General features: G+C 37.9%; 1 protein-coding gene across 7 annotated transcripts in view; it reads left to right on the top strand.

The window, feature by feature from the left end:
• The window catches only part of PPP3CA (protein phosphatase 3 catalytic subunit alpha), a 322,003-nt gene that overhangs the window by 142,049 nt on the left and 167,405 nt on the right, over positions 1-12,549 (top strand). The gene's annotated exons all lie outside the window — the stretch shown is intronic.

A 12,549-nucleotide genomic window follows, 5' to 3' on the forward strand; every position in this document is an offset into this window, starting at 1 on the left:
ATCATTTGTTTTGTTTATCATTTGGTGTGAGTAATAATTGGGTCCCTCTTGGCTAGGTGGGGAATAAGCAATGCTAATACATGTGGGAAATTATTCTAGTAAAATTCACATGTTATTTAGGATTTGGCTTTTTTTTAAGGGGGGAGGGGCAGTGGGAGAGTTACAGAGAGAATCCTAAGCAGGCTCCACGTCCAGTGTGGAATCTGATCTCACAACCTTGGGATTATGACCTGACCAAAATTAAGAGCTGGATGTTTAACTGATTGAGCCACCCAGGCATCCGCTTCCTTCTGGATTTTCTAAATAAAATTTTCTGTTCTCTAGCTTACTTCAAGAATATGGTATATAATACATATAATATACAAAGTATGTGTTAGTTGATTGTTTATTTTATTGGTACGTCAATAGTGGGCTATTAGTATAGCAGTCATACTTACATGCAGGTTTTGGGGAATCAAAAGTTAGGTGCAGATTTTTCAAATGCATGGGGTGTTAATGCCCCTAATTTTCATTTTGTTCAAGGGTCAACAGTATACCATTATGAATATCATAGATACACCCTGATCTATCTAGGGCTGTTGTAAAATATGTAACTGAACACATCCTCAGTATTGCCAGGCCACCATTCTTTTGTGAGTCGAACGTGATAACCACTACACTACGGAAACAATTCTTTTGTATTTATATGGTGAGAATGGCTCCATTCCTTTCCTATGCAATAACAGGCACAGATTTTGTGGTGAGTGATCTATCTTGCACTACCTCTGGGTATGTGCTTGCACTGTGATTGGTGAGGATGGTGGAAACTCAAGTTTTGGAGAAGTGGAGCATTATCAAGAGCCTTATAAAAAATACACACAACTCTACCGTTAGAGTAAAACATATGATTATACTATTTGATTTGTGGTGTGTATGTGTACACACGTGTATGTGTGTATATGTTTGTGTATGTGTGTGTGTTTGTGTGTGTGATTACTTTTCACAGGATGTGTCCTGTATCTTACATTTGTATTAATCTGCTAGTAGTTCCACTTTTAAACATAATTATTTTGGGGGTGGTAATTTAAGCCAAGGAATGATTTTAAATGTTGTGGTAATAAAAAAATATTATATTTCTTGTCTGCCAATTGTGAATTCTGCACACATAACTGTAAGAAAAGTAGTCCCAGTGCTGGCTAAATGGCTCACTGTGATACTTGGATAGTGAAAAATTTGTGGAAGTGAAGTTTTGAATGTTTTGGGGAACCATAACCCAAAGTCATATGTCATGGGAGCTATGTTGTTCTGTTTGCCATTCTATATGAGCTTCGAATGAGTTAGATAAACTAGGTTTTAGCTATTCTTGACGGCTGCATTTCACAGTGTATCTTTCATTTGTGTCTTGTAGTAAGATTGGTGTTCACTCTGACTGGTAGTGATAGTCATCAAGCAAGTAGTTAAAAGAGGAGAGAGGAGGACTCTCCTCCTGAACTACTTCGGACATATAAGGATGCTGAGGAAGAATTAATCATAAATCTCAGATATCACAAAGCTGGAAATGAAAAAATAAAAAGTTTTTTATTTTACGGATGCATACTTCAATAAATAGATACTAGTAGCATTTTTTAAGTAGAAAAATGTTCTTTTTAAAGGAACTATTTGAACTGCCTTCTGAAGTTTCTTGGGATAGAGCTCTATGAGTGTAAAAACACTGAAGCCCTGTTGTACCCAGGTGATACTATTTTTATTGTTATTGAGTCAATTTTACATCACAAATAGCTACAAAGTTATGATTCTGTATTCACCTATGGGATTAAAGATATTTAGCACTTCAGACTTTTTGTAGTGATTTTTGCCCCTCCTCTTTTTGGTTTTCTATCTATTGCTCACTTTTGACTCTGTCAGTTTCATCTTGGAGTGAGGCCTCTAGCTCCACCCTACCATCTGGCATCCATGGTCTCTTTCCTTTAATGAGTACTTTGAAAGCGACATTTACTAAATGAACGTTTCAGTTTCTGAGTTATTTTGGTTATTGACTACCTTTACACAATTATGTACTTTTAGATCTGAACAAGGCCATTTCTTTTTTCTATTCTCTCTTCCTTTTTTTTTTTTTTTTAAATTTTGTTTATTTATTTGACAGACAGAAATCACAAGTAAGCAGAGAAGCAGGCAGAGAGAGATGGGGGAAACAGGCTCCCCGCTGAGCAGAGAGCCTGGATGCGGGGCTCGATCCCAGGACCCTAAGATCATGATCTGAGCTGAAGGCAGAGGCTTAACGCATTGAGCCACCCAGGGACCCCTCTATTCTCTCTTCTTAAACTAATTCTATTACCACAAAATTTCCCCAAATTCTAAGAAAGCATGGAGAAAAAAAATCCATTCATTTTTTCATTCTTTCAGAAATGCATTGATTGAATATCTGTCAATGCCAAGGCACTTGTCTTGCTGAGGCAAATTATCTCAGAGAGTGGGATTCTCTTTGCCAATAATGTAGTTAACACAGGCTCACTGCGGGAATTATAATTTATAATGGTAATATTTCACAAGTCAGTAGCATATGGGGTAATGTCTCTTAATAAGCCAATAAAGAAATAACATACTCCAAGCCAATGATGGATTAATTACACTATTGTTCCAGGTTAGGGGGAGACGAAGGAAATAAAATCCAAATTTAGTTGACACATAACTGTCCAGGAGTTGGTTCTCAGAAGAGTTGGCTTAGCTAACCAAGAGCTGACGTCCAGCTGCCAGGGTAAAGCAGAAGTCCCTTGTTGCTGGCGCATGTTGCTAAGGGAATGAAGGTGCTGCTGTTAGTGGGCAAGATGCCCTCCTTCACAAGGCCCCTGAAAGATTTTCACCATTCCTCCAAAGAGCTGTCTTGCCATGGCAGGAGCTAATGCCGGAGGTCTTTGTATACCTGCTGCTGAAGCAAACACTGCCTGAGTTCTTTGGATAGCTATTTAGATCAGCAATGGGTACCCTTACCCACACCGACTACTCTTGGCAGGTCCTCAGAATTCTTGGTATTTAACGTTTAAATGTATGTTACATCATAGTGACTCTTCCCTATGCTCTTATTGATAAGCCCCCAGAGATATCCATCAACAGATGAGCTACTGAGTGTTTATTGACAACAACAGATGTTGGTGACAACATTCTAACACAGTTTTCTCAATGTAAACAAATTCACCCTTCATTCAAAACAACTTCACTTAAGACATAGACAAGTGGATTTGAAATCTTAACAACTGATACACAACACTACGGGACTAGACTTTGAATGCAACTTGATTGTTAAACTTTCTGTTTAATTAAGCTGGTGTTTTTTGAGTTATTGATGACTGATGGACTTATTTAAAGAGATTTGGCTTTACATGTTAATTTGAAATTGACATTATAATTAATCTTTTTCCTTAATTACTTGAGAATTTCTTCTTTGTACACGATATATAAGAGTGGAGTATCTCCTGTAAGTGTGGCTCCTTATTAAGGAAGGGAATGCAGTCTATTGGAGCTTTATTATGAAATTAACCATTTTCCATTTGATAGATTAAGAAATGCGTGTTTGATTTAAAATTAAATTGACATATATATTTTAAAGATAAATGAAAATGAAGTTTCAGAAGATCTAATTGTAGGTGGTAGTCACTAAAACATACCAATTTTTAACTCAAGGTATGTGAGGATTATGATTTGGGGAGCACACATTTGAGGTCCTAAGACCTGGAACCTCCTATATTATTCTTCAGACTGGGTGTTTCTTAGAAATGATGAACCAGAGAAAGTGGAAAGTAGGTCTGGTCTTCAGACTGAAGCAAATAGTATAATTTGGCATAAGCATTACTGAAGCATGGAGAGGCCCAGAAGACCTAATATTTCACTATTGAGCCCACAGGCAGTAGGGAGCAGAGAGCCAGGTCATGGGGGATTAAAAGCAAACCTGGGATTTAAGCTCCCTGCCCCTGGCTCCCTGGAGGGTGACTCTGAGGCATAATATTGATCTTTGCTTCAGGGTGGCCACAGATATAAGGCTGTATGCCAGATTTATTATTTTTTTTAAACCAATCACCCTTTATATGCAAAAAGTGGTAACATGGTAATATCCTTAAATTGCCACTTAGATTTACATTATTCGACATTTGGGACACAAATTTGCCATATCATCAAGACCTTTCAAAGAAGAGAAAGCCTATTCATTTTAAAAAAGTTATTCTGATGCCTGTAGGTGTTTTAAACACAGGGATGGGGACTGTGGGTGAGCATGTGGGCATAGAAAATGTGTGGGCATCTCGAGCTGAATGATGAATTTGAAAGGAAAGAATTGTGTGTGGGCATAGATTGATTTTTCATATCAAGTTCCAAGTTTCATTGAAGGCTTATTTTTAAGACAGAGATTTCTGAAGTTTACATTTATTAAAGAATTTCTAATCAAATAGTTCAGCTACAGTATAGGTAAGGTCCTTTCTTGTATTTCATGTCTTAGGCCATTGACTTGTGGGTTTCTGAATGGTAAAGTATATCTTGGGTTAAATAAAGTTTTATAATCCCTAGATACTTTTCATTTCTCAGGGAAAATTATCGTGTTCAAAGGGACCTGCTCGCTTGGGAAATAAATTCAGATTGTCTTAAAGTATCTTGTTTGTTTCTTGATTTTAATCTCCTCCTGTGACATGTTTCTCTCGAGAAAAAGAAAATGTTCAAGGCAAAAACCAAACAAATAAAAAAAAAAAAAAAAAGCCCTCTGCTTAAATATATTTCAGTGAGTAGGATTTTATTCATTACTGTAAGTTTGCTATTCTAGAGATTTCTGTAAATACCATTTGCTAAAAATATTGCTGTAGTCACTTCATCTAGTACTGAGGTCAAATACATATAGTTGGGGTGGTATGACTAAGTATGACTGCTTATATTTTTTTTAATTAAAAAATTATAAAGTACACTCTTACAAAATGATACATCTTCAATTATATATTTAAAAATTTTTAAGTATTTAATTTATTTAATATTTAAATTAAAATATTTAATATTTAATTAAAATTCTTCATTTAATCTGAACATTCAATATCATATGTTAAAAATCAATAAATTTAATTTTGCTTTCATCGTGTATACATATGAAATAATTTGTGATTGGCATGGCCACCATGATAAGCCCTGGACTTGTACATATAACTTTAATTTTAACAACAAAAAATCAGATTTTATTTAAGCTTTTCAGTAATGCCGAAATGTTTTGAAACTCTTAAAATATAACTTTTGTCGAATCATTTTTCATATTGAATCATTATTACATAATTTTTTATGTAAGCCAACTGCAACTTTTCTAGTAATTAATAAACTCACCAAAATATTGAAACTTCAAAACAGTTCTGTGATAGAACGACCCAGTCCTACATGTAGATGAGGTCATGGACTATCACCCTGTCCTTGAGTCCTTAGACTTCAGAACATAGAGTAGCCAGAGAATACAGCCTATTTAAATGAAAAGTATTTTGAAATTCGGATAATAAAGGAAGCTCTGATTGTGCTGGTAGGTGCTCATTTTCACTAATTAAGTATTAAATCCCTTGTAGCTATAACAATGATTCTTTTAATTAATTAGTGTCTGATTTTTATTAAAGAATTGCTTGTAGCATATTTCAGATTTAGGTTCAAAAGTAATGTGTATAAGAAAAATTCTGTAAGCCAGAGGAGAAAAGATGCCCTATTTTAATGAACACTTCGAGGATCATAGTGCCCTTTTATTAACAGTTTGGGGAAGTTACATAAAATACCATTGTGCTATATTTGCATGTAAACATTCAGGAAAACCAAATGAGGTATTCAGTTTGCTAGTGAAATGATCAGTACACATACCATGTCTAAAACTGAATACATTTTAAGGCTCAGCATCTGAGGGGCAATATTCAGATGAGGCAGGAAAGGAGGTCTTTGCTCTAAGGATGGAGGAGCTCATCAAAACTGTGGGGAAAAAAAAAACCCATGAGTAAATTAATAAATTGGGGTTTTATTTATAGATTTCTTGTGAAGTATTTTTTTTGTTTTGTTTTGTTTTGTTTTTTTTTAGTTTCAGTGGGTCCGGATGTTTCTGTTTACAAGATTAATATTCAACCACACTTGAGATGAGCAAGCATATTTTAATTTGACAGAAATTAATGTCTGTAATGAAAGCCAGTGACTTTCGAACAAACAAGTGATGAATGTCTACAGGAGTGGTGTAAGGGGGGCCCTAGTGAATAAGTTCCTACGATGTTTCTTAGAGGCTAGCTGTGGTTAATTTTTAAGCTGCCCCTCCTAGACAACATGGTTTGTATATCTTTGCATATAGACGTGATGTGCATGGATTAACAGGTATCCCCATACTGACAGATTTTTTTTAAACCCAGAAGGATAGAAGTCAAACCTACTGGCTCAATATTAGAACCCAAGCAAAATTTAGTGAAAAGTCACCAGGATTTCCTTTTACATATGTCTTCACTGTTTATTCAGAAGCAGGATCAGATTTCAGGGTAATTTTATTTACTTACAAAGAAGTTACTTTTGTGTATTTTAACTGGCATTTTGTGTCTTAAAATTAGCATATTCTGTTTTTCATTCCTTACCTTCAAGGCAGAACCTCATCTTTTGGAGTCACCTAAAAAAATGAGATATTTATTCTATTCTTCAGATGGAAGGAAGCTGTGTTTGTATCTGAGAGTTTATAGGAACTCAGATATAGCCTTAAAATAGATAGACACTTTTTTTCTTGCTTACTCATTATACATCATCTCTCATTTTCTTTAAATTTTGTTCTTCAGTTTTGTGGTTTAATGCTTTTCCAGGTATCTCAAGCAAAAACCAATAGATATAACCATGATACCATATCACCTGGTAATCTCTTCAGAGTCTGGATCTGCCAATATTTGTTTTCTCTTGCCTACTTCTTCGTGGTGCTTCTTACTGCCTGACGTTGAATACAGTGCATAGTAGGTGCTTACCAGGTGCTGGGTGATTGATTGATTGGTTGGTTGACACGGTTTGATAAGAATAGTAGTTGTGACATATACAAATGTCCACTAGGGAAAAATGGAGTGCCAGGTTATGGAGGTCACCCAGAATGTGTTTAAGTTGTGTTTGACATGTGATATACTTAAACTGTTCTCTTAACATGTGCCAGCATAAGTATCTTAGTGCAGACAGTACTGTGAAATATGGGACAAGAGCTGTTCCTAGACACGTTCTGATGACAGAGAGGGAAGGAATACACATGTCTGGACTTGCAAAGACTTCACATCTGCTATGTTTGATTGACACTGTGGAACATGTTTGGGGGTGGGAATCAAACTGCTTGGGGTTTTATATGTCTTTGCTTGTGGTATAGATCCGTGACTATCAGTCTGGACTTCCCATCAGTTTACCCTGGGTTTCTTTAAAACCATGCCTGGATAAATTAAATCAGAATTTCCAGAGGCTGCCCCTCAGCATCATTTCTTTGTAAAAGGGATTCCAATTTGTGATAGTTTGAAGTACTGTAGGAGCTAAATGTGAAAAAGAAGAACAATTACAGAATATAATTTCCACTCCCCTGTTCTTGGTTCCTGGTTGAGAAGGCTGCATCATGGTCCATAATAATGTAGAACAAAGCATTTATGCAATTTTAAGTGTTCTAGTATCCATATTAAAAAATGAGGGAGAGGAGAAATTCATTTTAATAAATTGTATTTAGCCCAATATATCCTGAACCTTATTTCAACATGTAGTGAACATAAAAATATTAATGAGATATTTTGCATTTCTTGTTTTCTCTTGTATCAAGTGTTGTAAATCCAGTGCACATCGTAGGCTTGCGGCCCGTCTCAGTTTGGGCTGAGCCCACCAACACCAGTCACTTTTCAAGCATTCAGTAGCGAGTAGTTGTTGCTACTCAATTGGACAGAGCAGACTTGGAAAAGTGCTGGAATCCAAACCAGGAGACCTAAAGTTAGCGGTTTTGCCAATGACTAATCCTGTGACCCTGGACAATTCACTTATCCTCTCTCTGGACTTTGGTTTCCTCTTACTTAATGTGAGGGGGTCAGGAGTCAGTCTGAACTGAGAGAGTTCTAATTGCCCCAACAGTCATCACAGGGAAGAAGAGAGGCTGAGTGAGCTGCATTAAATTCTTTTTCCTTTCAATATACTTCAGGTGTCTTTTTTTTTTTTTTTTTTGAGTAAATAAAAATGAAGGAAAACAAAGGTTTGAAAAAAAATCTCTAGGCTAAATGTCTTTTTTATCCGTGATTCTTTCTTGTCAGCATTTATGAGACCATTCCTGGAAGAGGTCAGGCAGCAGTTATGCTGCTCTTTTTCCAGTGAAGGTATCACCGTGACAGGGACCTTATGGTGTTTCCCATCGAATAGTAGGAGTCCCCCCCCCTTTTTTTTTTAAGATTTTTTTTATTTGACAGAGAGAGAGAGACAGTAAGAGAGGTAATACAAGCAGAGGAAGCCGGAAAGGGAGAAGCAGGCTTCCCGTCGAGCAGGGAGGCTGATGTGGGGCTCGATGCCAGGATGCTGGGATCATGACCTGAGCCGAAGGCAGATGCTTAAACCACTGAGCCACTCAGGTGCCCCTAGGGGTCTCTTTAATTGTGAATAATGTGGCTCAGATTTGAGGAACAGAAGTCTTACATATCTAGATCTCCCCCAGAATGAGAGCATATCACTTCCGGTTACCAGGACACATCATGGTCATCTAAAACTGATGCAACCCAAATCACAGAAGGAGACCCCTGACTCTTTCAGAGGTGGGGTCCCCCTTGTTAGCCAGAACCTAGGGCTAGAATTATGCTGGCGTCCCAGTTTTTCTGACTTGGAATGTGTTTCTGATGAATGAATAGTTGACAACAACTTTAGTATCATTCTATGGATGCCAATATTGGATACATGTGATTTTGGTTCCTTGACTAGTAACCTTTCTCTGAATCAGGTAGACGAACTCTCTGGTAGCATCAACAAATAGGAAATAAAGATACAAGATCATGTTCTGTTCACTGGAAATCAGTAGCTGCCAGATTTCCACAGCTATTGACACGGGAACTCACTCATGGTCCAGTATATTGTTTGCTTTTAAAGCTGTGAATTATGTTAGGAATCAGTTGAGGATGTATATCTCCCAAATTTTATCTACTTTGCTATCATATTTGAGGAAAAAAGAGTGACATTGAGTGGTAGTTGTGAAGCGGAGAAAGCTGAGAGGGCTTCTATCTACATTTAGGATACTTCTGAGGAGACTATTAGAACACCATATTCCATACTTAGTAGGCAGTTATAAAAAAATTGGTTGGGACGAGTCAGCCAAATATCAACAGTTATTTCTTAATTTTATTAGATGTACAGACTCAGCTCCTTCAGTCCTGGCCTGCTCATGTAGCAATGAAAGCAACTTACAATACTCAAAACAATGGAGGGGAGGGAAAATCCAATTTTATTATATCAAGTGTAGCCATTTTTACAATTAATGAAAGATAGGTTTTCTATGCACATTGGAGTCTTTGGTCTAAGTAGTTTTTGCTCAGTATTTGGCACATGTCTGTGTGTAGGATGCCAGGTGAACAGAGAAAGCAAATAAAATGTGACCTTTGTAAGGCTGGTATTTTCTTTATGAAGCCACGGGGGCACAGATACACAAATATTAGCCCACTTGTATGTTTTGTCCCAGAAAACTCCTCTCTGGCTTCCAGCATCTCTGCATTCCAACTTCAGCATCATCGCTGTGCATCTTGGATCCCTAGGGACCTTGCCATCTGTTTAACCGGTAAAGGGCCCCATCTCATCAGTGTTCTTATCATCCAGCTGGAAACAGAGCCCTCTGGTTGGCCTTTTTCCTCTCTTTCCTGCTCCTGTTTATTTGGAACCAGCTCCTCTATGTCAGAGCAGGTGGCTTCACCTTAGCCAGTTACCCAGGATTAGCCATTACTGGAAGGTAGAAGATCGGCCTCGAAGAGGGAGCATCTGTTACTGCAGTGAACTTGGCTTTGGAGAGAGCCTAGGGACTTGGACAAAATCTAATTCATGAAGGTGATGCCTCTCAGGGTGCTTTTCTTTTGCCTCTCACCTTCCTCAATGCTTCAGTTCTTTCAGGTTTAACCCTTTCATCTGTCTTAAGTGTAATAAGGCCAGCTAGTCCACGGGTGTCCCACAGCCTTCATATGCCTGACAGTAAACCAGTCCCCTGTCCTTTCGTGCTCCTAGGAATCTTGTACTGTTGTGCACAGTCACTTCAACCTTCATAGTTGCCCAACTCTTACCTTAGGAAATCACTGAAAAGAGAAAAAAAAAAATCGGCTCTTTGCCTTACCCCAGGTGTCCTTTTGAAGTTTCTTCCTTTCCAACCCCTGTCCTATGTGTGGGAGATCTTGAGGAGTTACCAGGTAAGATATTTTCTAATTTCAAACCATACATAAAGATCCACACTAAAAAAAAACAAAAAACAGAAAACAGAAATGTGGCCATGGAAATGTGGAATGTTGCCATGTTTTCTTCATAAGCATATCTGTTACGTAAGAAAAAGCAGGGAAGACAAAGAAACAAAACGAGCAATTTTACCCCCAAATGCCTGAAGTCTAATGACCTAAATTCCTCATTTTTAAAAAAGATTTTATTTATTTATTTGACAGACAGAGATCACAAGTAGGCAGAGAGGCAGGCAGAGAGAGAGGGGGAAGCAGGCTCCCTACTGAGCAGAGACCCTGATGCTGGGCTCTATCCCAGGACCCTGAGATCATGACCTGAGCCGAAGGCAGAGGCTTAACTCACTGAGCCACCCAGGCGCCGCTAAATTCCTCATTTTTTTCTCCTCCTTGTTTAATTCTTCTTGCCTTAGCTCTTATTGTACACTATGCTTTGGCATTATTCATTTTGTATTTTAATTTACATAATGGTTTTGTATTCTAGATCTGTGCTACCCTGAGCTGCCCCAAATAATTTTGAAAACAAATGTGGTCTTCATAAGATAAAAACGTCTCCCAGAATTTGTTAGAATTGCAATTCTAAAAAGTGATTTCCTCCTGACTTTACGATTACTAAGCACTGTCCTAAGTTTTTTTTTGAGAAGCAGTGTAGTGTCCTTGTTGACACAGCTATTCTAGCATCGAACTGCTGGAGTTTATACTCGTTGGGTCGACATAGAAATCCCTAGGCGATTGTCTTGGGCAAAGTGCTTAATATTTTTAAGCCTCAGGTTTTTCCCCCACAGTAATGCTGTGAGGACTAAGAACACTGATATGTAAACACACGTGCATACGTCTTACTCATCTCACAGCTTTCCTGTTGTGTCTGACTTTATTACCCGAACGAAACCTGGCATAAAGGAAACATTCTATAAATGTTAGCTCTGGGTGTTTCTACGTACTTGAGTTATTATAACAATGCTCCGAGAGATGTAATCCCCAATCTACAGGTGAGGCAACTGAAGCCAAAGGAGGTGATTTCCCTTGCCCAAGGTCATAAAACTGGTGGGTGTACAGAGCCAAGGTTTGCTCCCGGGTTCATCTGACCACAAAAGCCTCATGCTTCTCCACTGAACGTACTTCTGCCGATTCGTTTTGGCTGCATAGTTAACTAGATATGCTTGGATTATTAAGAGAATCAAGTTGCATCCATTAGTATAGGTTTACATCCTGGTTTTTCTTTTCAAGTACTTGTAATTTCTCTTGGATAGCAAATCTATGCTACTAGAGTGCACACAATTTTTTGCTATTGCTCTACTGTAAATCTTGCTCCTGTGAGAGACGATTTCAGGAAGTTAGGAGGCAAGGTTTATTCCTGAATATCAAATGTTCTTTCTAAGAGAGGAACCATCGTATGGAGATGTTCTTGTGCATATGGTATAATGCACATGACAGCTGAAAGGTTCATGAAACTGTGTTTATGGTCCTTCTAGATATTTCTAAGAGGTCTGAGTTGTTTTCCAATAATGACTCCTCATGTAAAATAGACAATGACTCACCCTCACAGAAGGGGCTTATTGGCCATTTATCAGAAATTTAACCTTTGTGATACCATCTCTAACCATGGACCTTTGGATGTCTTGGTACATTGTAGAGGTTTAGTGAATATCCTTAGCTGAATGAGTGAGTCAATGTATTCGCAGATGTAAAGAGTGACAGTAGCTATCAGAGAGCTTCTTACTGTTAAGTTATGGGGGTGTGGGTGAAAGAAAGAATGTTTGGTTCTGGGTCTGAGCAGTCAGTTGTGTCTGTTATTATATCATATCCCTAAATATCTGTGTCTCCTCCCTGAAACTGTATTGTCCTTCACTGTTCGAGATGATCCTCTGTTATACGCGCACACGAATCCCGATTCCCTGTTTAATGTTCAGTGCATTTTTTGCCTTTTTGCTCTTAGATTTCTGCTCTCTCCTTAAACACTGAGTCAGTAAGTTTACTCAGAGGTGTGACTTTCTTTGGAGGGCCAAATCTGGTCTGGGAGACCTTTTCCCAGTGGAGACACATCTCCTCCCGTGTTAGTTATGGTTGGATGTGTAGAAACTATTGTCTTTTGTAGAATTATTTCCTAACAGAAACATCTCCCTCTCTTTTTATTAAC

Source organism: Mustela lutreola, chromosome 1 (genome assembly GCF_030435805.1).
Source record: "Mustela lutreola isolate mMusLut2 chromosome 1, mMusLut2.pri, whole genome shotgun sequence".
NCBI classification, from domain to species: Eukaryota; Metazoa; Chordata; class Mammalia; order Carnivora; family Mustelidae; genus Mustela; species Mustela lutreola.